This window comes from Phalangium opilio, unplaced genomic scaffold (assembly GCF_054372755.1).
Source record: "Phalangium opilio isolate 3A_F unplaced genomic scaffold, DU_Popi_V2 ptg000101l_1, whole genome shotgun sequence".
Taxonomy (NCBI): domain Eukaryota; kingdom Metazoa; phylum Arthropoda; class Arachnida; order Opiliones; family Phalangiidae; genus Phalangium; species Phalangium opilio.
The window spans coordinates 9,956,691-9,984,340 of NW_028324204.1; the positions used below are offsets into that span (position 1 = coordinate 9,956,691).

Genomic DNA, 27,650 nt, shown 5'->3' on the forward strand with positions numbered 1-27,650 from the left:
ATATTTTTGTACACAGGTGTACATGATATTTTTGTGCACAGGTGAACGTGATATTTTTGTGCAAATGGGTAAGGAACATTTTTGAGCATAGGGATATGGAATGTTTTTGTGCAGAGGTCCATGGATTATTTTTGTGTACAGGTATATGGAATGTTTTTGTGCAGAAGTCCGTGGAATATTTTTGTGTACAGGTATATGACTCATGTTTGTGCACAAATCTATAGAATGTTTTGTACACCGGTCTAGGACATATGATTGTGCACAAGTCTATGGCATCAGTTTGTGCAAAAGTCTAAGGTATGTGTTTTTGCACAAATTTTTCACATCTATTTTTGCACAAGTCTATGGTATCTGTGTGTACAGGTCTACAAAATATGTTTGTGCACAAGTGTGAAAAATCTTTACGTGCACAAGTCTACATAATCTCTTGAGCAAATGTCGATGACCTCTTTTTTTGAGGAAGTCTATGAAATCAGTTTTTTTACAAGCATATGACATCTGTTTGTGCACAAGTCTATAACATCGGATTGTGCAAAACCGTGTGACTTCTGTTTGTGTACAAGTCTGTGGAATCTATTTGTGCACGAGTCTACGTAATATATTTGTGCGCAAATCTATGGAATCTGTTTATGCGCTAGTCTACGGCATCTGTTTGTGCACGGGTCTACGGAAAAGGTTTGTGCAAATGGGTGTGGAATATTTTTGAGCATATAGGGGTATGGAATGTTTCTGAACAGGTCCAAGGCATGTTTTTGTGCACAGGTCCATGGAATATTTTTGTACACAGGTCTATGTCACTTGTTTACACAAAAGCTAATAGAATATTTTGTGCATAGGTCAATGGAATCTTTTTGTGCACAGCACAATTTTATGAAATATTTTGTGCGCAGGTCTAGGGAATATTTCTGTGCAAATGGTTATGGAATAGTTTTGTGCTATGGGTATGAAATCTTCATGTACACAGGTCTATGGAATCTTTAGCGCGCAGGTCTAAGGAATCTTTATGTGCACAAGCATATATAATGTTTTGTGCACAGTTCCATGAAATATTTTGTGCACATCTCTATGAAATCTTTTGTGCACAGGTCTATGGAAACTTGATGTGCACAAGTCTATAGAATGTTTTTTTGTGCACATGTCTATGACTTCTGTTTGTGCACAAAACTATGGAATCTGGTTTGAACATGTCTATGACATCTGTTGTGCACAAGCCTGTGACTTCCACTTGTGTACAAGTCTACGCAATTTGTTTGTGCACATGGCTACGGAATCTGTGCACAGATCTCCGGAATCTGTTTGTACACAGGCCTACGGCATCTGTTTGTGCACAGGTTTACGGAATCTGTTTCTTTACAGGTCTACGGCATCTGTTTGTGCACAGGCCTACGGCATTTTTTTTTGAGCACAGGTCTAGGGAATCTTTTGTGCACAGTTTTATGGAATCTCTTTGGGCACAGTTTTATGGAATCTCTTTGGGCACAGGTCTATGGAATATTTTTGTGCACAGGTCTATGGAATCGTTTTGTGCAAATGGGTATGGAATCGTTTCGTGCAAATGGGTATGAAATTGTTTTGTGCAAATGGGTATGGAATCTTTATGGAAACAAGTCTAAGACTTCTGTTTGTGCACTAGTCCGTGGAATCTGATGTGCACATATCCTTGACATCTCTTATTGCGCAAGTCTATGATGTATTTTTTGTGCAAGTCTATGACATCTGTTTGTGCACAACCCTGTGACTTCCGTTTGTGTCCAAGTATCCGGAATCTGTTTGTGCACATGTCTACGGTATCTGTTTGTGCACAGGTCTACGGAATATTTTTGTGCACAGGTCTACGGAATATTTTTGTGCACAAGCCTACTGAATCGGTTTTTGCAGAGGTCTAAGGAATCTGTCTTTGCAAAGGCCACTGCATTTGTTTGTGCACAGGTCTAAAGAACATTTTTCTGCAAATGGATACGGGATATTTTTGTGCAAATGAATATGTAGTATTTTTGTGCACTGGTGTACGAGATATTCTTGAGCATATTTTCGAGCATAGGGGTATGGAATGTTTTTGTGCAGAGGTCCATGGAATCTTTTTCTGTACAGGCATATAACATCTCTTTTTGCACAAGTTTATGACATCTGTTTGTGCGCAAGTCTATGACATCAGTTTGTGCTCAATTCTAAGGGATCTGTTTGTGCACAATTCTAAGGGATTTGTTTGTGCACAATTCTAAGGGATCTGTTTGTACACAAGTCTACGGGATCTGTTTGTACACAATTCTAAGCGATTTGTTTGTGCACAATTCTAAGGGATCTGTTTGTGCACAAGTCTACGGGATCTGTTTGTACACAATTATATGACATGTGTTTTCACAAGCCTAAGTTATCTACGAAATATGTTTGTGCACTCAGGGTGACCACAAATAACCTTGTAATAGTTATAGGAAAATAGGAAATTTACAATTGATTTACAGGAAATTATAGGAGACTAGCTGTTACCCGCGGCATCGCTTGAGTGTAGTAAGGACTTCCATCAAGTATGGGTACATTTTACTGAATTTTACAAAATATAGGTTGCAAATGCTTTGAAAGTAATAAGACAAGATTTACAAAGGAGCTTTGGTTTAATTATAACCATAAGTTCGTAAGATATGTTACATAAATTTGTCACTGGAAACTGAGAGCTTGTCTCGAAGTGATGTAAATGAAACGTCTTAGATTCTCGTAAAGCGACGCCTGATGAGGCCCTGTCAAAGGCTTAGTACAGACTAAATAGGAAGATGGAGTAGAAAATCGCGTGTAGTCAATTCTCGCGTCGTTCTCGAACTAGCTCTCATTAAGTCTCTAGCATTTCGAAACATAGGAAGTGTCATACTTATGGAACGTAATCTTAGAAACATATGCTATAACTTTAAAACATCACTGACTTCCCTGACAAATATTTTTAGAGGCTTCCATAGCTTTGGTGATATTTAACAAAACCAAAAGTGAGAGCGCACAAAATATCTACAATTTCAAAAAATAGGAAAATATAGGAAAATTATCGAAATTATAGGAACTAATAGGAAAATATAGGAAAATTATCGAAATTATAGGAACTAATAGGAAGACATCCGAAAATAGGAAAAATTATAAAATTTAGGAAATGTGGTCACCCAGCTCAGGTCTCTGGAATATGTTTGTGCACAGGTGTATAGATTGTTTTTGTACACAGGTCTACGTAATGATTTTTTAGCCTAAGTCTTCGGAATCTATTTGTATTATTGCATCCACTGTGCTTTGCACGTGAAAACGACGGGAAGGCAATTTGAGTTGGACTGGGCGTTGAAGCAATCAAGATTAATACTTCTATAATAGATGGTTAGGGCCTTGTTAGTTCAAACGTGGTAACTAATATACGCGCAACACCACAAGACTTTAATGGAGCGCCTGCTTTTCAGTATACGTTTTAAAATACTAGTTTCCAAACAGTTTTAATTCATATTAAGACTGAAGTGACAGATATTAATCAAAACTGTCTTTGTACACAAAGACGCGAAAAAGTAAGAGATAAGTGTAGAAAATTAATTGTTTGAAGTAACAGATATTCAAATTTTCATTTTTGAAGACGTGATTATAAAACATCAATTATTTGAAAAAATTTCTTATCTTAGTTTTTTTCACAAAAATTTCAGAGAAACTACCTTGATACTATGTTTATTTTCGAGAAACATTTGCTTCGAGGAAGTTCAAATACTCGGATATCTGAAAAATAGAGCTAGAAGTATTTATTTTTATATTTCAAAATTGAAAATATTGCGAACCGAAAATTACATTCGCCCTTTGACTGTGATGTAGTTTAATTAGAGTCAAAAGGATCTGTAGCTTTGAGAGATATACAACACGTCAATTTTTGAAACCTCGAAAACGTTAAAATAAACGAACACGTTTTGTTAAGTTTTCATGCTTGTTTTATTTTGTCTGCTATCAACAATTTTCTGCCCATTTTATTCTCCTTATAGGCCCGAATACTCAAACTAACTCTAAATTTTAAAAAAAAAATAAAATGCATACGTTTTCTATTTTTAAAATGATGCACATGTTTAAGGATAAAATATTTTACTTAAGGAATTTTGGTGAAAAAAACTAAGATAAGAAATTTTTTCAAATAATTGATGTTTTATAATCACGTCTTCAAAAATGAAAATTTGAATATCTGTTACTTCAAACAATTAATTTTCTACACTTATCTCTTACTTTTTCGCGTCTTTGTGTACAAAGACAGTTTTGATTAATAAGTTGGTGGTTCGAGCACACCCGGGAGCGGTGATGTGAGGTCTCAGATGTAACGTAAAATGTCAGATTTTTTCCACAATACCTGACGAACATTTAATTTTTGGGCTTCCGAGGCGCAATGATTAGCGCGTTCAGCTGTTAATCGAAAGGTTGAAGGTTCGAGCCCACCCGGGAGAGGTGTTGTGGGGTCTCAGATGTAGCGTAAAAAGTCAAAACTTTTCCACAATACGTGACAACCATTTAATTTCTGAGCTTCCGTGGCTCAATGGTTAGCGCGTTCGGCTGTTAACCAATAGGTTGGTGGTTCGAGCCCATCCGGGAGCGGTGTTGTGAGGTCTCAGATGTGACGTAAAAAGTCAAGGTTTTTACACAATACCTGACGCGCATTTAATTTTTGGGCTTCCGTGGCGCAATGGTTAGTGCGTTTAGCTGTTAACCAATAGGTTGGTGGTTCGAGCCCACCCGGGAGCGGTGTTGTGGGATCTCAAATGTAACGTAGAAAACCAAAGTTTTTCCACAATACCTGACGACCATTTAGTTTTTGGGCTTCCGTGGCGCAATGGTTAGCGCGTTCGGCTGTTAACCAATAGGTTGGTGGTTCGAGCCCACCCGGGAGCGGTGATGTGGGGTCTCAAATGTAACGTAGAAAGCCAAAGTTTTTCCACAATACCTGACGACCATTTATTTTTTGGGCTTCCTTGGCGCAATGGTTAGCGCGTTCGGCTGTTAACCGAAAGGTTGGTGGTTCGAGCCCAACCGGGAGAGGTGTTGTAGGGTCTCAGATGTAACGTAATAAGTCATAACTTATCCACAATACGTGACAACCATTTAATTTCTGAGCTTCCGTGGCTCAATGGTTAGCGCGTTCGGCTGTTAACCAATAGGTTGGTGGTTCGAGCCCATCCGGGAGCGGTGTTGTGAGGTCTCAGATGTGACGTAAAAAGTCAAGGTTTTTACACAATACCTGACGAGCATTTAATTTTTGGGCTTCCGTGGCGCAATGGTTAGCGCGTACAGCTGTTAATCGAAAGGTTGAAGGTTCGAGCCCACCCGGGAGAGGTGTTGTGGGGTCTCAGATGTTGCGTAAAAAGTCAAAACTTTTCCACAATACGTGACAACCATTTAATTTCTGAGCTTCCGTGGCTCAATGGTTAGCGCGTTCGGCTGTTAACCGATAGGTTGGTGGTTCGAGCCCATCCGGGAGCGGTGTTGTGACGTCTCAGATGTGACGTAAAAAGTCAAGGTTTTTCCACAATACCTGAAGACAATTTAATTTTTGGGCTTCCGTGGCGCAATGGTTAGCGCGTTGGGCTGTTAACCAATAGGTTGGTGGTTCGAGCCCACCCGGGCGCGGTGTTGTGGGATCTCAAACGTAACGTAGAAAGCCAAAGTTTTTTCACAACACCTGACGAACATTTAATTTTTGGGCTTCCGTGGCGCAATGATTAGCGCGTTCAGCTGTTAATCGAAAGGTTGCAGGTTCGAGCCCACCAAGGAGAGGTGTTGTGGGGTCTCAGATGTAGCGAAAAAAGTCAAAACTTTTCCACAATACGTGACAACCATTTAATTTCTGAGCTTCCGTGGCTCAATGGTTAGCGCGTTCGGCTGTTAACCAATAGGTTGGTGGTTCGGGCCCATCCGGGAGCGGTGTTGTGAGGTCTCAGATGTGACGTAAAAAGTCAAGGTTTTTACACAATACCTGACGAGCATTTAATTTTTGGGCTTCCGTGGCGCAATGGTTAGCGCGTTCAGCTGTTAACCAATAGGTTGGTGGTTTGAGCCCACCCGGGAGCGGTGTTGTGGGATCTCAAATGTAACGTAGAAAACCAAAGTTTTTCCACATACCTGACGACCATTTAGTTTTCGGGCTTCCGTGGCGCAATGGTTAGCGCGTTCGGTTGTTAACCAATAGGTTGGTGGTTCGAGCCCACCCGGGAGGGTGATGTGGAATCTCAAATGTAACGTAGAAAGCCAAAGTTTTTCCACAATACCTAACGACCATTTATTTTTTGGGCTTCCTTGGCGCAATGGTTAGCGCGTTCGGCTGTTAACCGAAAGGTTGGTGGTTCGAGCCCAACCGGGAGAGGTGTTGTAGGGTCTCAGATGTTACGTAATAAGTCATAACTTATCCACAATACCTGACAACCATTTAATTTCTGAGCTTCCGTGGGTCAATGGTTAGCGCGTTCGGCTGTTAACCAATAGGTTGGTGGTTCGAGCCCATCCGGGAGCGGTGTTGTGAGTTCTCAGATGTAACGTAAAATGTCAGAGTTTTTCCACAACACCTGACGAACATTTAATTTTTGGGCTTCCGTGGCGCAATGATTAGCGCGTACAGCTGTTAATCGAAAGGTTGAAGGTTCGAGCCCACCCGGGAGAGGTGTTGTGGGGTCTCAGATGTTGCGTAAAAAGTCAAAACTTTTCCACAATACGTGACAACCATTTAATTTCTGAGCTTCCGTGGCTCAATGGTTAGCGCGTTCGGCTGTTAACCGATAGGTTGGTGGTTCGAGCCCATCCGGGAGCGGTGTTGTGACGTCTCAGATGTGACGTAAAAAGTCAAGGTTTTTCCACAATACCTGAAGACCATTTAATTTTTGGGCTTCCGTGGCGCGATGGTTAGCGCGTTGGTCTGTTAACCAATAGGTTGGTGGTTCGAGCCCATCCGGGAGCGGTGTTGTGAGGTCTCAGATGTAACGAAAAAAGTCAAGGTTTTTTCCACAACACCTGACGAACATTTAATTTTTGGGCTTCCGTGGCGCAATGATTAGCGCGTTCAGCTGTTAATCGAAAGGCTGAAGGTTCGAGCCCACCCGGGAGAGGTGTTGTGGGGTCTCAGATGTAGCGTAAAAAGTCAAAACTTTTCCACAATACGTGACAACCATTTAATTTCTGAGCTTGCGTGGCTCAATGGTTAGCGCGTTCGGCTGTTAACCAATAGGTTGGTGGTTCGAGCCCATCCGGGAGCGGTGTTGTGGGATCTCAAATGTAACGTAGAAAACCAAAGTTTTTCCACAATACCTGACGACCATTTAGTTTTTGGGCTTCCGTGGCGCAATGGTTAGCGCGTTCGGTTGTTAACCAATAGGTTGGTGGTTCGAGCCCACCCGGGAGGGGTGATGTGGGATCTCAAATGTAACGTAGAAAGCCAATGTTTTTCCACAATACCTGACGACCATTTATTTTTTGGGCTTCCTTGGCGCAATGGTTAGCGCGTTCGGCTGTTAACCGAAAGGTTGGTGGTTCGCGCCCAACCGGGAGAGGTGTTGTAGGGTCTCAGATGTAACGTAATAAGTCATAACTTATCCACAATACCTGACGACCATTTAATTTTTGGGCTTCCGTGGCGCAATGGTTAGCGCGTTCGGCTGTAAACCAATAGGTTGGTGGTTCGAGCCCATCCGGGAGCGGTGTTGTGAGGTCTCAGATGTGACGTAAAAAGTCAAGGTTTTTCCACAATACCTGACGAACATTTAAATTTTGGGCTTCCTTGGCGCAATGGTTAGCGCGTTCGACTGTTAACCGAAAGGTTGGTGGTTCGAGCCCAACCGGGAGAGGTGTTGTAGGGTCTCAGATGTAACGTAATAAGTCATAACTCAGTGCCGTCTTATCCATTGGGCCCGTTGGGCACTGGCCCAGGGGCCCCTTAAGAACAGGGGCCCCATAATTGTCAAATAATACTCATTTTACATTTCTTGTCAGAAGAAAACCACTAGAAAATATAAACTATTTTCCATCGGTCATTCAGTCTTTTCAATGAAAAATTTGGCCTTCGAACTTGAAAAATGTAAAACTAAAAATCTGAGACCTATAAGATAGTCACCCATTGCCTAGGCTTTTATGTTATCCCTCCTCCCCATGGCCTCACTTCACAACCGCACATCGGCTTATTTATTTAGTTTGAAACCTTCACTTTAAATCAGACTCAGTCTAAACTGTCACTTTGCCCATGCGCAGAGAGAAAACCTGGAATTTTCTCGCTCATTCTCGCTGTTAGGTGGCATGTGGATGTGGGGTACAAGTCTATTTCTTTCCCTGCTGAAAGTAGACAACTCTGTTTAAAATATAATGCCTATTATGAATAAAATTATGGCTGAGATGTTAGACAAACTATAAATAGAGATTATTAGTGATCAAATCAAAAATGAAACATAATACTTTGAGCGGTGCCCAGAAGATAAAACGAGCTGCGCAGGAGAAAGAGAAAGCTGACAAACTTCGCAAGGTAACATCATGAGAAGTGCTGAGCCTGGTAAAATTACTCTTTCAACAATATCACCGAAGCTCTCAACGACTACCACAGTTCCAACCGACATTGCAGTGGAGTCATCACTTGTTCCTACAACTGATCCAGATGAGGATATTCCACCAGTGGAAGTGCCTAAATGTGAAACGAAAACATCTTCCTTCCAGGAAACAGATGTAGGCTATGGGTAATCGGCAATCCTAACACAGTTGAATGCTGGATTCGAAATGGGCCGACATCTTGTCAGAACCATGAAAAGACCTTTCCAAGATACGCCGAGTGTATAAAGAGGATGGAGATAGCATTAGAATTCCAAGACAAGATATTTGCCAAAAAATGTGTTCAAACGTGAATTACGTAATGGCGATCCAAAAAATGATCGACTTCGATCCAATTCTAAAGGAATTTTCAAGGAAGAAAGTGCACAAATGTTTCTAGCTTTGCGTTCACTATTAAATTTGTAGACTTTCGTTTGAAGGAAATAATAAATATTTTTATTTCTCGATTAATTTGATTTGTATAGGGGATTAGGGGGCCCAATATACTGCACTGCCCAGGGGCCCATATAGCACCAAAGACGGCCCTGTCATAACTTATCCACAATACCTGACAACCATTTAATTTCTGAGCTTCCGTGGCTCAATGGTTAGCGCGTTCGGCTGTTAACCAATAGGTTGGTGGTTCGAGCCCATCCGGAAGCGGTGTTGTGAGGTCTCAGATGTGACGTAAAAAGTCAAGGTTTTTACACAATACCTGACGAGCATTTAATTTTTGGGCTTCCGTGGCGCAACCACCAACCTATTGGTTAACAGCCGAACGCGCTAACCATTGAGCCACGGAAGCCCAAAAATTAAATGTTCGTCAGGTATTGTGGAAAAACTCTGACATTTTACGTTACATCTGAGACCTCACAACACCGCTCCCGGATGGGCTCAAACCACCAACCTATTGGTTAACAGCCGAACGCGCTAACCTTTGAGCCACGGAAGCTCAGAAATTAAATGGTTGTCAGGTATTGTGGATAAGTTATGACTTTTTACGTTACATCTGAGACCCTACAACACCTCTTCCGGTTGGGCTCGAACCACCAACCTTTCGCTTAACAGCCGAACGCGCTAACCATTGCGCCAAGGAAGCCCAAAAATTTTAAGGGTCGTCAGGTATTGTGGCAAAACTTTGGCTTTCTACGTTACATTTGAGATCCCACACCACCGCTCCCGGGTGGGCTCGAACCACCAACCTATTGGTTAACAGCCGAACGCGCTAACCATTGAGCCACGGAAGCTCAGAAATTAAATGGTTGTCACGTATTGTGGATAAGTTTTGACTTTTTACGTTACATCTGAGACCTCACAACACCGCTCCCGGATGGGCTCGAACCACCAACCTATTGGTTAACAGCTGAACGCGCTAACCATTGCGCCACGGAAGCCCAAAAATTAAATGCTCGTCAGGTATTGTGTAAAAACCTTGACTTTTTACGTCACATCTGAGACCTCACAACACCGCTCCCGGATGGGCTCGAACCACCAACCTATTGGTTAACAGCTGAACGCGCTAACCATTGCGCCACGGAAGCCCAAAAATTAAATGCTCGTCAGGTATTGTGTAAAAACCTTCACTTTTTACGTCACATCTGAGACCTCACAACACCGCTCCCGGATGGGCTCGAACCTTGGATGAGACTGTAATGGATTGGAAAAGTTCGGTACCTAAGCTCGGGACACGTGATTGCGCAATATCGTTTTTATTTCGGTCGTCGTTTAGTGCTGCCATCATGGAGAAGAATTTTAAATTTGAGAAATTATTTCACCTTGTAAATGACGTAGGTTCGGCTAGTTTGAGCAGACTGCGTTCTTATCCCTCCGTAAATGGGATATTTCGTGAATGAAACTGTATAGTTTAATTTTGAAATGGATGAGGAAGCTTATTCACAAATTTATGAAGAACATAGTTACAGTTGTGTTTCGAACAAAAGCTGCCCAGATAAATAGTTATTTCTTTTGCACATAATTTGGTCAAGATCAAATTTGTCTCTAAGCCTTGAACTAAAAATCCTAACTGAGACTTAAATGTTCATCTACATCAAATTCAATAATTTCTTAGTACATACTGAAATGAATTAATATTTTATACCGTTATTAAGTTAATATCTCTTCAAACCTGAGACTGAGACAGTCTCATCCAAGTTAAAACCGTTAACACTTCACTTTTAAAAAAGATATTGTGTAAAAAGCAGACGAGTTTTGAAAAAATTCTACAGTAGGTGTCTCTCAAGTCGTACGACCGAACTAAAAACCCCCAAACAGCCCCCCCTTCTGTCCCGAGGTGAGGTACCCGCCGCCCGTGTTAGATGTATGCTATATTCCAATCCATTACAGTCTCATCCAAGCTCGAACCACCAATCTATTGGTTAACAGCCGAACGCGCTAACCATTGAGCCACGGAAGCTCAGAAATTAAATGGTTGTCAGGTATTGTGGATAAGTTATGACTAATTAAAGCAAAAAGTATAAAAATAATGGTTTCAGTGAACATATGTTATTAAAAATCGAGGTGCATTTTTATTTATTGTTCAATCGAGATGAAATCACTTTTAATGAGTGTTTTATAGGGAATTAAGCTGAATTCGGTCAAACATTTCTCCAGAAAAAAATGCATTCAAAAGTGTACCGAAAAAATCGCATGTTTTTCTTCTTCAAGATACAAAATCCGTGAGTACGATTTCTTATTGAAAATTGAATTTTAACAGTTTTTTGAATGAATATCGTTACATTGCTTGAATTAAAGCAAAAAGTATAAAAATAATGGTTTCAGTGAATATATTTGAAAATAGTGAAGAAATACCCAAAATATGCTTCTTTGGCCGTGAAACGTCGATTTTGAAAATGTTATTAAAAATCGAGGTACATTTTTAATTATTGTTCAATCGAGATGAAATCACTTTTAATGAGTGTTTTATAGGGAATTAAGCTGAATTCGGTCAAACATTTCTCCAGAAAAAAATGCATTTAAAAATGTACCGAAAAAATCGCATGTTTTTTTTCTTCAAGATACAAAATCCGTGACATCGATTTCTTATTTAAAATTGAATTTTAACAGTTTATTGAATGAACATCGTTACATTTGCTTGAATTAACGCAAAAATTACAAAAATAATGGTTTCAGTGGTTATATTTGAAAATAGAGAACAAATACTCAAAATGTTTTTCTCAGGCCGAGTTACGTCGATTTTGAGAATGTTATTAAAAATCGAGGTACATTTTTATTTATTGTTCAATCGAGATGAAATCACTTTTAATGAGTGTTTTATAGGGAATTAAGCTGAATTCGGTCAAAAATTTCTCCAGAAAAAAATGCATTCAAAAAATTACCGGAAAAATCGCAGGTTTTTCTTCTTCAAGACACAAAATCCGTGAATACGATTTCTTATTGAAAATTGAATTTTAACAGTTTTTTGAATGAATATCGTTACATTGCTTGAATTAAAGCAAAAAGTATTAAAATAATGGTTTCAATGAATATATTTGAAAATAGTGAAGAAATACTCAAAGTATGCTTCTTTGGCCGTGAAACGTCGATTTTGAAAATGTTGTTAAAAATCGAGGTAAATTTTTAATTATTGTTCAATCGAGATGAAATCACTTTCAATGAGTGTTTTATAGGGAATTAAGCTGAATTCGGTCAAACATTTCTCCAAAAAAAATGCATTCAAAAGTGTACCGAAAAAATCGCATGTTTTTCTTCTTCAAGATACAAAATCCGTGACAACGATTTCTTATTGAAAAATTGAATTTTAACAGTTTTTTGATTGAATATCGTTACATTTGCTTGAATTAAAGCAAAATGTATAAAAATAATGGTTTCAGTGAACATATTTGAAAATAGTGAAGAAATACTCAAAGAATGCTTCTTTGGCCGTGAAACATCGATTTTGAAATTGTTTGAGATCCCACATCACCGCTCCCGGGTGGGCTCAAACCACCAACCTATTGGTTAACAGCCGAACGCGCTAACCATTGAGCCACGGAAGCTCAGAAATTAAATGGTTGTCAGGTATTGTGGATAAGTTATGACTTATTACGTTACATCTGAGACCCTACAACACCTCTCCCGGTTGGGCGCGAACCACCAACCTTTCGGTTAACAGCCGAACGCGCTAACCATTGCGCCAAGGAAGCCCAAAAAATAAATTGTCGTCAGGTATTGTGGAAAAACATTGGCTTTCTACGTTACATTTGAGATCCCACATCACCCCTCCCGGGTGGGCTCGAACCACCAACCTATTGGTTAACAACCGAACGCGCTAACCATTGCGCCACGGAAGCCCAGAAACTAAATGGTCGTCAGGTATTGTGGAAAAACTTTGGTTTTCTACGTTACATGTGAGATCCCACAACACCGCTCCCGGGTGGGCTCAAACCACCAACCTATTGGTTAACAGCCGAACGCGCTAACCATTGAGCCACGCAAGCTCCCAGCCGAACGCGCTAACCATTGCGCCACGGAAGCACAAAAGTTAAATGCTCGTCAGGTATTGTGTAAAAACCTTGACTTTTTACGTCACATCTGAGACCTCACAACACCGCTCCCGGATGGGCTCGAACCACCAACCTATTGGTTAACAGCCGAACGCGCTAACCATTGCGCCACGGAAGCCCAAAAGTTAAATGCTCGTTAGGTATTGTGTAAAAACCTTGACTTTTTACGTCACATCTGAGACCTCACAACACCGCTCCCGGATGGGCTCGAACCACCAACCTATTGGTTAACAGCCGAACGCGCTAACCATTGCGCCACGGAAGCCCAAAAGTTAAATGCTCGTCAGGTATTATGTAAAAACCTTGACTTTTTACGTCACATCTGAGACCTCACAACACCGCTCCCGGATGGGGTCGAACCACCAACCTATTGGTTAACAGCCGAACGCGCTAACTATTGCGCCACGGAATCCCAAAAATTAAATGGTCGTCAGGTATTGTGGAAAAACTTTGGCTTTCTACGTTACATTTGAGATCACACAACACCGCTCCCGGATGGGCTCGAACCACCAACCTATTGGTTAACAGCCGAACGCGCTAACCATTGATCCACGGAAGCTCAGAAATTAAATGGTTGTCAGGTATTGTGGAAAAACTTTGGCTTTCTACGTTACATTTGAGACCCCACAACACCTTTCCCGGGTGGGCTCGAACCACCAATCTTTCGATTAACAGCTGAACGCGCTAACCATTGCGCCACGGAAGCCCAAAAGTTAAATGCTCGTCAGGTATTGTGTAAAAACCTTGACTTTTTACGTCAAATCTGAGACCTCACAACACCGCTCCCGGATGGGGTCGAACCACCAACCTATTGGTTCACAGCCGAACGCGCTAACCATTGCGCCACGGAAGCCCAAAAATTAAATGGTCGTCATTTATTGTGCAAAAACTTTGGCTTTCTACGTTACATTTGAGATCACACAACACCGCTCCCGGATGGGCTCGAACCACCAACCTATTGGTTAACAGCCGAACGCGCTAACCATTGCGCCACGGAAGCCCAAAAATTAAATGGTCGTCAGGTGTTGTGGAAAAAACCTTGACTCTTTACGTCACATCTGAGACGTCACAACACCGCTCCCGGATGGGCTCGAACCACACACCTGTTGGTTAACAACCGAACGCGCTAACCTTTGAGCCACGGAAGCTCAGAAATTAAATGGTTGTCAGGTATTGTGGATAAGTTTGACTTTTTACGTTACATCTGAGACCCTACAACACCTCTTCCGGTTGGGCTCGAACCACCAACCTTTCGGTTAACAGCCGAACGCGCTAACCATTGCGCCAAGGAAGCCCAAAAAATTTAATGGTCGTCAGGTATTGTGGCAAAACTTTGGCTTTCTACGTTACATTTGAGATCCCACACCACCGCTCCCGGTTGGGCTCGAACCACCAACCTATTGGTTAACAGCCGAACGCGCTAACCATTGCGCCACGGAAGTCCAAAAATTAAATGGTCGTCAGGTATTGTGGAAAAACTTTGGCTTTCTACGTTACGTTTGAGATCCCACAACGCCGCTCCCGGGTGGGCTCGAACCACTAACCTATTGGTTAACAGCTGAACGCGCTAACCATTGCGCCACGGAAGCCCAAAAATTAAATGCTCGTCAGGTATTGTGTAAAAACCTTGACTTTTTACGTCACATCTGAGACCTCACAACACCGCTTCCGGATGGGCTCGAACCACCAACCTATTGGTTAACAGCTGAACGCGCTAACCATTGCGCCACGGAAGCCCAAAAATTAAATGCTCGTCAGGTATTGTGTAAAAACCTTCACTTTTTACGTCACATCTGAGACCTCACAACACCGCTCCCGGATGGGCTCGAACCACCAATCTATTGGTTAACAGCCGAACGCGCTAACCATTGAGCCACGGAAGCTCAGAAATTAAATGGTTGTCAGGTATTGTGGATAAGTTATGACTAATTAAAGCAAAAATATAAAAATAATGGTTTCAGTGAACATATGTTATTAAAAATCGAGGTGCATTTTTATTTATTGTTCAATCGAGATGAAATCACTTTTAATGAGTGTTTTATAGGGAATTAAGCTGAATTCGGTCAAACATTTCTCCAGAAAAAAATGCATTCAAAAGTGTACCGAAAAAATCGCATGTTTTTCTTCTTCAAGATACAAAATCCGTGAGTACGATTTCTTATTGAAAATTGAATTTTAACAGTTTTTTGAATGAATATCGTTACATTGCTTGAATTAAAGCAAAAAGTATAAAAATAATGGTTTCAGTGAATATATTTGAAAATAGTGAAGAAATACTCAAAATATGCTTCTTTGGCCGTGAAACGTAGATTTTGAAAATGTTATTAAAAATCGAGGTACATTTTTAATTATTGTTCAATCGAGATGAAATCACTTTTAATGAGTGTTTTATAGGGAATTAAGCTGAATTCGGTCAAACATTTCTCCAGAAAAAAATGCATTTAAAAATGTACCGAAAAAATCGCATGTTTTTTTTCTTCAAGATACAAAATCCGTGACATCGATTTCTTATTTAAAATTGAATTTTAACAGTTTATTGAATGAATATCGTTACATTTGCTTGAATTAACGCAAAAATTACAAAAATAATGGTTTCAGTGGTTATATTTGAAAATAGAGAACAAATACTCAAAATGTTTTTCTCAGGCCGAGTTACGTCGATTTTGAGAATGTTATTAAAAATCGAGGTACATTTTTATTTATTGTTCAATCGAGATGAAATCACTTTTAATGAGTGTTTTTTAGGGAATTAAGCTGAATTCGGTCAAAAATTTCTCCAGAAAAAAATGCATTCATAAAATTACCGAAAAAATCGCAGGTTTTTCTTCTTCAAGACACAAAATCCGTGAATACGATTTCTTATTGAAAATTGAATTTTAACAGTTTTTTGAATGAATATCGTTACATTGCTTGAATTAAAGCAAAAAGTATTAAAATAATGGTTTCAATGAATATATTTGAAAATAGTGAAGAAATACTCAAAGTATGCTTCTTTGGCCGTGAAACGTCGATTTTGAAAATGTTGTTAAAAATCGAGGTAAATTTTTAATTATTGTTCAATCGAGATGAAATCACTTTCAATGAGTGTTTTATAGGGAATTAAGCTGAATTCGGTCAAACATTTCTCCAAAAAAAATGCATTCAAAAGTGTACCGAAAAAATCGCATGTTTTTCTTCTTCAAGATACAAAATCCGTGACAACGATTTCTTATTGAAAAATTGAATTTTAACAGTTTTTTGATTGAATATCGTTACATTTGCTTGAATTAAAGCAAAATGTATAAAAATAATGGTTTCAGTGAACATATTTGAAAATAGTGAAGAAATACTCAAAGTATGCTTCTTTGGCCGTGAAACATCGATTTTGAAATTGTTTGAGATCCCACATCACCGCTCCCGGGTGGGCTAAAACCACCAACCTATTGGTTAACAGCCGAACGCGCTAACCATTGAGCCACGGAAGCTCAGAAATTAAATGGTTGTCAGGTATTGTGGATAAGTTATGACTTATTACGTTACATCTGAGACCCTACAACACCTCTCCCGGTTGGGCGCGAACCACCAACCTTTCGGTTAACAGCCGAACGCGCTAACCATTGCGCCAAGGAAGCCCAAAAAATAAATGGTCGTCAGGTATTGTGGAAAAACATTGGCTTTCTACGTTACATTTGAGATCCCACATTACCCCTCCCGGGTGGGCTCGAACCACCAACCTATTGGTTAACAACCGAACGCGCTAACCATTGCGCCACGGAAGCCCAAAAACTAAATGGTCGTCAGGTATTGTGGAAAAACTTTGGTTTTCTACGTTACATGTGAGATCCCACAACACCGCTCCCGGGTGGGCTCAAACCACCAACCTATTGGTTAACAGCTGAACGCGCTAACCATTGCGCCACGGAAGCCCAAAAATTAAATGCTCGTCAGGTATTGTGTAAAAACCTTGAATTTTTACGTCACATCTGAGACCTCACAACACCGCTCCCGGATGGGCTCGAACCACCAACCTATTGGTTAACAGCCGAACGCGCTAACCATTGAGCCACGCAAGCTCCCAGCCGAACGCGCTAACCATTGCGCCACGGAAGCACAAAAGTTAAATGCTCGTCAGGTATTGTGTAAAAACCTTGACTTTTTACGTCACATCTGAGACCTCACAACACCGCTCCCGGATGGGCTCGAACCACCAACCTATTGGTTAACAGCCGAACGCGCTAACCATTGCGCCACGGAAGCCCAAAAGTTAAATGCTCGTTAGGTATTGTGTAAAAACCTTGACTTTTTACGTCACATCTGAGACCTCACAACACCGCTCCCGGATGGGCTCGAACCACCAACCTATTGGTTAACAGCCGAACGCGCTAACCATTGAGCCACGCAAGCTCCCAGCCGAACGCGCTAACCATTGCGCCACGGAAGCACAAAAGTTAAATGCTCGTCAGGTATTGTGTAAAAACCTTGACTTTTTACGTCACATCTGAGACCTCACAACACCGCTCCCGGATGGGCTCGAACCACCAACCTATTGGTTAACAGCCGAACGCGCTAACCATTGCGCCACGGAAGCCCAAAAGTTAAATGCTCGTTAGGTATTGTGTAAAAACCTTGACTTTTTACGTCACATCTGAGACCTCACAACACCGCTCCCGGATGGGCTCGAACCACCAACCTATTGGTTAACAGCCGAACGCGCTAACCATTGCGCCACGGAAGCCCAAAAGTTAAATGCTCGTCAGGTATTATGTAAAAACCTTGACTTTTTACGTCACATCTGAGACCTCACAACACCGCTCCCGGATGGGGTCGAACCACCAACCTATTGGTTAACAGCCGAACGCGCTAACTATTGCGCCACGGAAGCCCAAAAATTAAATGGTCGTCAGGTATTGTGGAAAAACTTTGGCTTTCTACGTTACATTTGAGATCACACAACACCGCTCCCGGATGGGCTCGAACCACCAACCTATTGGTTAACAGCCGAACGCGCTAACCATTGATCCACGGAAGCTCAGAAATTAAATGGTTGTCAGGTATTGTGGAAAAACTTTGGCTTTCTACGTTACATTTGAGACCCCACAACACCTTTCCCGGGTGGGCTCGAACCACCAACCTTTCGATTAACAGCTGAACGCGCTAACCATTGCGCCACGGAAGCCCAAAAATTAAATGCTCGTCAGGTATTGTGTAAAAACCTTGACTTTTTACGTCACATCTGAGACCTCACAACACCGCTCCCGGATGGGCTCGAACCACCAACCTATTGGTTAACAGCCGAACGCGCTAACCATTGCGCCACGGAAGCCCAAAAGTTAAATGCTCGTCAGGTATTGTGTAAAAACCTTGACTTTTTACGTCAAATCTGAGACCTCACAACACCGCTCCCGGATGGGGTCGAACCACCAACCTATTGGTTCACAGCCGAACGCGCTAACCATTGCGCCACGGAAGCCCAAAAATTAAATGGTCGTCATTTATTGTGCAAAAACTTTGGCTTTCTACGTTACATTTGAGATCCCACAACACCGCTCCCGGATGGGCTCGAACCACCAACCTATTGGTTAACAGCCGAACGTGCTAACCATTGCGCCACGGAAGCCCAAAAATTAAATGGTCGTCAGGTATTGTGGAAAAACTTTGGCTTTCTACGTTACATTTGAGATCACACAACACCGCTCCCGGATGGGCTCGAACCACCAACCTATTGGTTAACAGCCGAACGCGCTAACCATTGCGCCACGGAAGCCCAAAAATTAAATGGTCGTCAGGTGTTGTGGAAAAAACCTTGACTCTTTACGTCACATCTGAGACGTCACAACACCGCTCCCGGATGGGCTCGAACCACACACCTGTTGGTTAACAACCGAACGCGCTAACCTTTGAGCCACGGAAGCTCAGAAATTAAATGGTTGTCAGGTATTGTGGATAAGTTTGACTTTTTACGTTACATCTGAGACCCTACAACACCTCTTCCGGTTGGGCTCGAACCACCAACCTTTCGGTTAACAGCCGAACGCGCTAACCATTGCGCCAAGGAAGCCCAAAAATTTAATGGTCGTCAGGTATTGTGGCAAAACTTTGGCTTTCTACGTTACATTTGAGATCCCACACCACCGCTCCCGGTTGGGCTCGAACCACCAACCTATTGGTTAACAGCCGAACGCGCTAACCATTGCGCCACGGAAGCCCAAAAATTAAATGTTCGTCAGGTATTGTGGAAAAACTTTGGCTTTCTACGTTACGTTTGAGATCCCACAACGCCGCTCCCGGGTGGGCTCGAACCACTAACCTATTGGTTAACAGCTGAACGCGCTAACCATTGCGCCACGGAAGCCCAAAAATTAAATGCTCGTCAGGTATTGTGTAAAAACCTTGACTTTTTACGTCACATCTGAGACCTCACAACACCGCTCCCGGATGGGCTCGAACCACCAACCTATTGGTTAACAGCTGAACGCGCTAACCATTGCGCCACGGAAGCCCAAAAATTAAATGCTCGTCAGGTATTGTGTAAAAACCTTCACTTTTTACGTCACATCTGAGACCTCACAACACCGCTCCCGGATGGGCTCGAACCACCAATCTATTGGTTAACAGCCGAACGCGCTAACCATTGAGCCACGGAAGCTCAGAAATTAAATGGTTGTCAGGTATTGTGGATAAGTTATGACTAATTAAAGCAAAAAGTATAAAAATAATGGTTTCAGTGAACATATGTTATTTAAAATCGAGGTGCATTTTTATTTATTGTTCAATCGAGATGAAATCACTTTTAATGAGTGTTTTATAGGGAATTAAGCTGAATTCGGTCAAACATTTCTCCAGAAAAAAATGCATTCAAAAGTGTACCGAAAAAATCGCATGTTTTTCTTCTTCAAGATACAAAATCCGTGAGTACGATTTCTTATTGAAAATTGAATTTTAACAGTTTTTTGAATGAATATCGTTACATTGCTTGAATTAAAGCAAAAAGTATAAAAATAATGGTTTCAGTGAATATATTTGAAAATAGTGAAGAAATACTCAAAATATGCTTCTTTGGCCGTGAAACGTCGATTTTTAAAATGTTATTAAAAATCGAGGTACATTTTTAATTATTGTTCAATCGAGATGAAATTACTTTTAATGAGTGTTTTATAGGGAATTAAGCTGAATTCGGTCAAACATTTCTCCAGAAAAAAATGCATTTAAAAATGTACCGAAAAAATCGCATGTTTTTTTTCTTCAAGATACAAAATCCGTGACATCGATTTCTTATTTAAAATTGAATTTTAACAGTTTATTGAATGAATATCGTTACATTTGCTTGAATTAACGCAAAAATTACAAAAATAATGGTTTCAGTGGTTATATTTGAAAATAGAGAACAAATACTCAAAATGTTTTTCTCAGGTCGAGTTACGTCGATTTTGAGAATGTTATTAAAAATCGAGGTACATTTTTATTTATTGTTCAATCGAGATGAAATCACTTTTAATGAGTGTTTTATAGGGAATTAAGCTGAATTCGGTCAAAAATTTCTCCAGAAAAAAATGCATTCAAAAAATTACCGAAAAAATCGCAGGTTTTTCTTCTTCAAGACACAAAATCCGTGAATACGATTTCTTATTGAAAATTGAATTTTAACAGTTTTTTGAATGAATATCGTTACATTGCTTGAATTAAAGCAAAAAGTATTAAAATAATGGTTTCAATGAATATATTTGAAAATAGTGAAGAAATACTCAAAGTATGCTTCTTTGGCCGTGAAACGTCGATTTTGAAAATGTTGTTAAAAATCGAGGTAAATTTTTAATTATTGTTCAATCGAGATGAAATCACTTTCAATGAGTGTTTTATAGGGAATTAAGCTGAATTCGGTCAAACATTTCTCCAAAAAAAATGCATTCAAAAGTGTACCGAAAAAATCGCATGTTTTTCTTCTTCAAGATACAAAATCCGTGACAACGATTTCTTATTGAAAAATTGAATTTTAACAGTTTTTTGATTGAATATCGTTACATTTGCTTGAATTAAAGCAAAATGTATAAAAATAATGGTTTCAGTGAACATATTTGAAAATAGTGAAGAAATACTCAAAGTATGCTTCTTTGGCCGTGAAACATCGATTTTGAAATTGTTTGAGATCCCACATCACCGCTCCCGGGTGGGCTCAAACCACCAACCTATTGGTTAACAGCCGAACGCGCTAACCATTGAGCCACGGAAGCCCAAAAAATAAATGGTCGTCAGGTATTGTGGAAAAACATTGGCTTTCTACGTTACATTTGAGATCCCACATCACCCCTCCCGGGTGGGCTCGAACCACCAACCTATTGGTTAACAACCGAACGCGCTAACCATTGCGCCACGGAAGCCCAAAAACTAAATGGTCGTCAGGTATTGTGGAAAAACTTTGGTTTTCTACGTTACATGTGAGATCCCACAACACCGCTCCCGGGTGGGCTCAAACCACCAACCTATTGGTTAACAGCTGAACGCGCTAACCATTGCGCCACGGAAGCCCAAAAATTAAATGCTCGTCAGGTATTGTGTAAAAACCTTGAATTTTTACGTCACATCTGAGACCTCACAACACCGCTCCCGGATGGGCTCGAACCACCAACCTATTGGTTAACAGCGGAACGCGCTAACCATTGAGCCACGCAAGCTCCCAGCCGAACGCGCTAACCATTGCGCCACGGAAGCACAAAAGTTAAATGCTCGTCAGGTATTGTGTAAAAACCTTGACTTTTTACGTCACATCTGAGACCTCACAACACCGCTCCCGGATAGGCTCGAACCACCAACCTATTGGTTAACAGCCGAACGCGCTAACCATTGCGCCACGGAAGCCCAAAAGTTAAATGCTCGTTAGGTATTGTGTAAAAACCTTGACTTTTTACGTCACATCTGAGACCTCACAACACCGCTCCCGGATGGGCTCGAACCACCAACCTATTGGTTAACAGCCGAACGCGCTAACCATTGCGCCACGGAAGCCCAAAAGTTAAATGCTCGTCAGGTATTATGTAAAAACCTTGACTTTTTACGTCACATCTGAGACCTCACAACACCGCTCCCGGATGGGGTCGAACCACCAACCTATTGGTTAACAGCCGAACGCGCTAACTATTGCGCCACGGAAGCCCAAAAATTAAATGGTCGTCAGGTATTGTGGAAAAACTTTGGCTTTCTACGTTACATTTGAGATCACACAACACCGCTCCCGGATGGGCTCGAACCACCAACCTATTGGTTAACAGCCGAACGCGCTAACCATTGATCCACGGAAGCTCAAAAATTAAATGCTCGTCAGGTATTGTGTAAAAACCTTGACTTTTTACGTCACATCTGAGACCTCACAACACCGCTCCCGGATGGGCTCGAACCACCAACCTATTGGTTAACAGCTGAACGCGCTAACCATTGCGCCACGGAAGCCCAAAAATTAAATGCTCGTCAGGTATTGTGTAAAAACCTTCACTTTTTACGTCACATCTGAGACCTCACAACACCGCTCCCGGATGGGCTCGAACCACCAATCTATTGGTTAACAGCCGAACGCGCTAACCATTGAGCCACGGAAGCTCAGAAATTAAATGGTTGTCAGGTATTGTGGATAAGTTATGACTAATTAAAGCAAAAAGTATAAAAATAATGGTTTCAGTGAACATATGTTATTTAAAATCGAGGTGCATTTTTATTTATTGTTCAATCGAGATGAAATCACTTTTAATGAGTGTTTTATAGGGAATTTAGCTGAATTCGGTCAAACATTTCTCCAGAAAAAAATGCATTCAAAAGTGTACCGAAAAAATCGCATGTTTTTCTTCTTCAAGATACAAGATCCGTGAGTACGATTTCTTATTGAAAATTGAATTTTAACAGTTTTTTGAATGAATATCGTTACATTGCTTGAATTAAAGCAAAAAGTATAAAAATAATGGTTTCAGTGAATATATTTGAAAATAGTGAAGAAATACTCAAAATATGCTTCTTTGGCCGTGAAACGTCGATTTTGAAAATGTTATTAAAAATCGAGGTACATTTTTAATTATTGTTCAATCGAGATGAAATTACTTTTAATGAGTGTTTTATAGGGAATTAAGCTGAATTCGGTCAAACATTTCTCCAGAAAAAAATGCATTTAAAAATGTACCGAAAAAATCGCATGTTTTTTTTCTTCAAGATACAAAATCCGTGACATCGATTTCTTATTTAAAATTGAATTTTAACAGTTTATTGAATGAATATCGTTACATTTGCTTGAATTAACGCAAAAATTACAAAAATAATGGTTTCAGTGGTTATATTTGAAAATAGAGAACAAATACTCAAAATGTTTTTCTCAGGTCGAGTTACGTCGATTTTGAGAATGTTATTAAAAATCGAGGTACATTTTTATTTATTGTTCAATCGAGATGAAATCACTTTTAATGAGTGTTTTATAGGGAATTAAGCTGAATTCGGTCAAAAATTTCTCGAGAAAAAAATGCATTCAAAAAATTACCGAAAAAATCGCAGGTTTTTCTTCTTCAAGACACAAAATCCGTGAATACGATTTCTTATTGAAAATTGAATTTTAACAGTTTTTTGAATGAATATCGTTACATTGCTTGAATTAAAGCAAAAAGTATTAAAATAATGGTTTCAATGAATATATTTGAAAATAGTGAAGAAATACTCAAAGTATGCTTCTTTGGCCGTGAAACGTCGATTTTGAAAATGTTGTTAAAAATCGAGGTAAATTTTTAATTATTGTTCAATCGAGATGAAATCACTTTCAATGAGTGTTTTATAGGGAATTAAGCTGAATTCGGTCAAACATTTCTCCAAAAAAAATGCATTCAAAAGTGTACCGAAAAAATCGCATGTTTTTCTTCTTCAAGATACAAAATCCGTGACAACGATTTCTTATTGAAAAATTGAATTTTAACAGTTTTTTGATTGAATATCGTTACATTTGCTTGAATTAAAGCAAAATGTATAAAAATAATGGTTTCAGTGAACATATTTGATAATAGTGAAGAAATACTCAAAGTATGCTTCTTTGGCCGTGAAACATCGATTTTGAAATTGTTTGAGATCCCACATCACCGCTCCCGGGTGGGCTCAAACCACCAACCTATTGGTTAACAGCCGAACGCGCTAACCATTGAGCCACGGAAACCCAAAAAATAAATGGTCGTCAGGTATTGTGGAAAAACATTGGCTTTCTACGTTACATTTGAGATCCCACATCACCCCTCCCGGGTGGGCTCGAACCACCAACCTATTGGTTAACAACCGAACGCGCTAACCATTGCGCCACGGAAGCCCAAAAACTAAATGGTCGTCAGGTATTGTGGAAAAACTTTGGTTTTCTACGATACATGTGAGATCCCACAACACCGCTCCCGGGTGGGCTCAAACCACCAACCTATTGGTTAACAGCTGAACGCGCTAACCATTGCGCCACGGAAGCCCAAAAATTAAATGCTCGTCAGGTATTATGTAAAAACCTTGACTTTTTACGTCACATCTGAGACCTCACAACACCGCTCCCGGATGGGGTCGAACCACCAACCTATTGGTTAACAGCCGAACGCGCTAACTATTGCGCCACGGAAGCCCAAAAATTAAATGGTCGTCAGGTATTGTGGAAAAACTTTGGCTTTCTACGTTACATTTGAGATCACACAACACCGCTCCCGGATGGGCTCGAACCACCAACCTATTGGTTAACAGCCGAACGCGCTAACCATTGATCCACGGAAGCTCAAAAATTAAATGCTCGTCAGGTATTGTGTAAAAACCTTGACTTTTTACGTCACATCTGAGACCTCACAACACCGCTCCCGGATGGGCTCGAACCACCAACCTATTGGTTAACAGCTGAACGCGCTAACCATTGCGCCACGGAAGCCCAAAAATTAAATGCTCGTCAGGTATTGTGTAAAAACCTTCACTTTTTACGTCACATCTGAGAGCTCACAACACCGCTCCCGGATGGGCTCGAACCACCAATCTATTGGTTAACAGCCGAACGCGCTAACCATTGAGCCACGGAAGCTCAGAAATTAAATGGTTGTCAGGTATTGTGGATAAGTTATGACTAATTAAAGCAAAAAGTATAAAAATAATGGTTTCAGTGAACATTTGTTATTTAAAATCGAGGTGCATTTTTATTTATTGTTCAATCGAGATGAAATCACTTTTAATGAGTGTTTTATAGGGAATTAAGCTGAATTCGGTCAAACATTTCTCCAGAAAAAAATGCATTCAAAAGTGTACCGAAAAAATCGCATGTTTTTCTTCTTCAAGATACAAAATCCGTGAGTACGATTTCTTATTGAAAATTGAATTTTAACAGTTTTTTGAATGAATATCGTTACATTGCTTGAATTAAAGCAAAAAGTATAAAAATAATGGTTTCAGTGAATATATTTGAAAATAGTGAAGAAACACTCAAAATATGCTTCTTTGGCCGTGAAACGTCGATTTTGAAAATGTTATTAAAAATCGAGGTACATTTTTAATTATTGTTCAATCGAGATGAAATTACTTTTAATGAGTGTTTTATAGGGAATTAAGCTGAATTCGGTCAAACATTTCTCCAGAAAAAAATGCATTTAAAAATGTACCGAAAAAATCGCATGTTTTTTTTCTTCAAGATACAAAATCCGTGACATCGATTTCTTATTTAAAATTGAATTTTAACAGTTTATTGAATGAATATCGTTACATTTGCTTGAATTAACGCAAAAATTACAAAAATAATGGTTTCAGTGGTTATATTTGAAAATAGAGAACAAATACTCAAAATGTTTTTCTCAGGTCGAGTTACGTCGATTTTGAGAATGTTATTAAAAATCGAGGTACATTTTTATTTATTGTTCAATCGAGATGAAATCACTTTTAATGAGTGTTTTATAGGGAATTAAGCTGAATTCGGTCAAAAATTTCTCCAGAAAAAAATGCATTCAAAAAATTACCGAAAAAATCGCAGGTTTTTCTTCTTCAAGACACAAAATCCGTGAATACGATTTCTTATTGAAAATTGAATTTTAACAGTTTTTTGAATGAATATCGTTACATTGCTTGAATTAAAGCAAAAAGTATTAAAATAATGGTTTCAATGAATATATTTGAAAATAGTGAAGAAATACTCAAAGTATGCTTCTTTGGCCGTGAAACGTCGATTTTGAAAATGTTGTTAAAAATCGAGGTAAATTTTTAATTATTGTTCAATCGAGATGAAATCACTTTCAATGAGTGTTTTATAGGGAATTAAGCTGAATTCGGTCAAACATTTCTCCAAAAAAAATGCATTCAAAAGTGTACCGAAAAAATCGCATGTTTTTCTTCTTCAAGATACAAAATCCGTGACAACGATTTCTTATTGAAAAATTGAATTTTAACAGTTTTTTGATTGAATATCGTTACATTTGCTTGAATTAAAGCAAAATGTATAAAAATAATGGTTTCAGTGAACATATTTGAAAATAGTGAAGAAATACTCAAAGTATGCTTCTTTGGACGTGAAACATCGATTTTGAAATTGTTTGAGATCCCACATCACCGCTCCCGGGTGGGCTCAAACCACCAACCTATTGGTTAACAGCCGAACGCGCTAACCATTGAGCCACGGAAGCCCAAAAAATAAATGGTCGTCAGGTATTGTGGAAAAACATTGGCTTTCTACGTTACATTTGAGATCCCACATCACCCCTCCCGGGTGGGCTCGAACCACCAACCTATTGGTTAACAACCGAACGCGCTAACCATTGCGCCACGGAAGCCCAAAAACTAAATGGTCGTCAGGTATTGTGGAAAAACTTTGGTTTTCTACGTTACATGTGAGATCCCACAACACCGCTCCCGGGTGGGCTCAAACCACCAACCTATTGGTTAACAGCTGAACGCGCTAACCATTGCGCCACGGAAGCCCAAAAATTAAATGCTCGTCAGGTATTGTGTAAAAACCTTGAATTTTTACGTCACATCTGAGACCTCACAACACCGCTCCCGGATGGGCTCGAACCACCAACCTATTGGTTAACAGCGGAACGCGCTAACCATTGAGCCACGCAAGCTCCCAGCCGAACGCGCTAACCATTGCGCCACGGAAGCACAAAAGTTAAATGCTCGTCAGGTATTGTGTAAAAACCTTGACTTTTTACGTCACATCTGAGACCTCACAACACCGCTCCCGGATAGGCTCGAACCACCAACCTATTGGTTAACAGCCGAACGCGCTAACCATTGCGCCACGGAAGCCCAAAAGTTAAATGCTCGTTAGGTATTGTGTAAAAACCTTGACTTTTTACGTCACATCTGAGACCTCACAACACCGCTCCCGGATGGGCTCGAACCACCAACCTATTGGTTAACAGCCGAACGCGCTAACCATTGCGCCACGGAAGCCCAAAAGTTAAATGCTCGTCAGGTATTATGTAAAAACCTTGACTTTTTACGTCACATCTGAGACCTCACAACACCGCTCCCGGATGGGGTCGAACCACCAACCTATTGGTTAACAGCCGAACGCGCTAACTATTGCGCCACGGAAGCCCAAAAATTAAATGGTCGTCAGGTATTGTGGAAAAACTTTGGCTTTCTACGTTACATTTGAGATCACAC

The 27,650-nt window shown here is 40.2% G+C and overlaps 3 non-coding genes across 3 annotated transcripts; 1 reads left to right on the forward strand and 2 right to left on the reverse strand.

Moving 5' to 3' along the window:
- The first annotated feature begins 7,600 nt into the window (after nucleotides 1-7,600).
- TRNAY-GUA (transfer RNA tyrosine (anticodon GUA)) lies at nucleotides 7,601-7,673 on the forward strand. The gene has a single exon. It is a non-coding gene; the product is annotated as a tRNA-Tyr (tRNA).
- A 6,156-nt stretch (nucleotides 7,674-13,829) lies between these two features.
- Nucleotides 13,830-13,902, reverse strand: TRNAH-GUG (transfer RNA histidin (anticodon GUG)). Its single transcript has one exon. It is a non-coding gene; the product is annotated as a tRNA-His (tRNA).
- A 4,523-nt stretch (nucleotides 13,903-18,425) lies between these two features.
- TRNAH-GUG (transfer RNA histidin (anticodon GUG)) lies at nucleotides 18,426-18,498 on the reverse strand. Its single transcript has one exon. It is a non-coding gene; the product is annotated as a tRNA-His (tRNA).
- Between the last annotated feature and the right edge of the window lie 9,152 nt (nucleotides 18,499-27,650).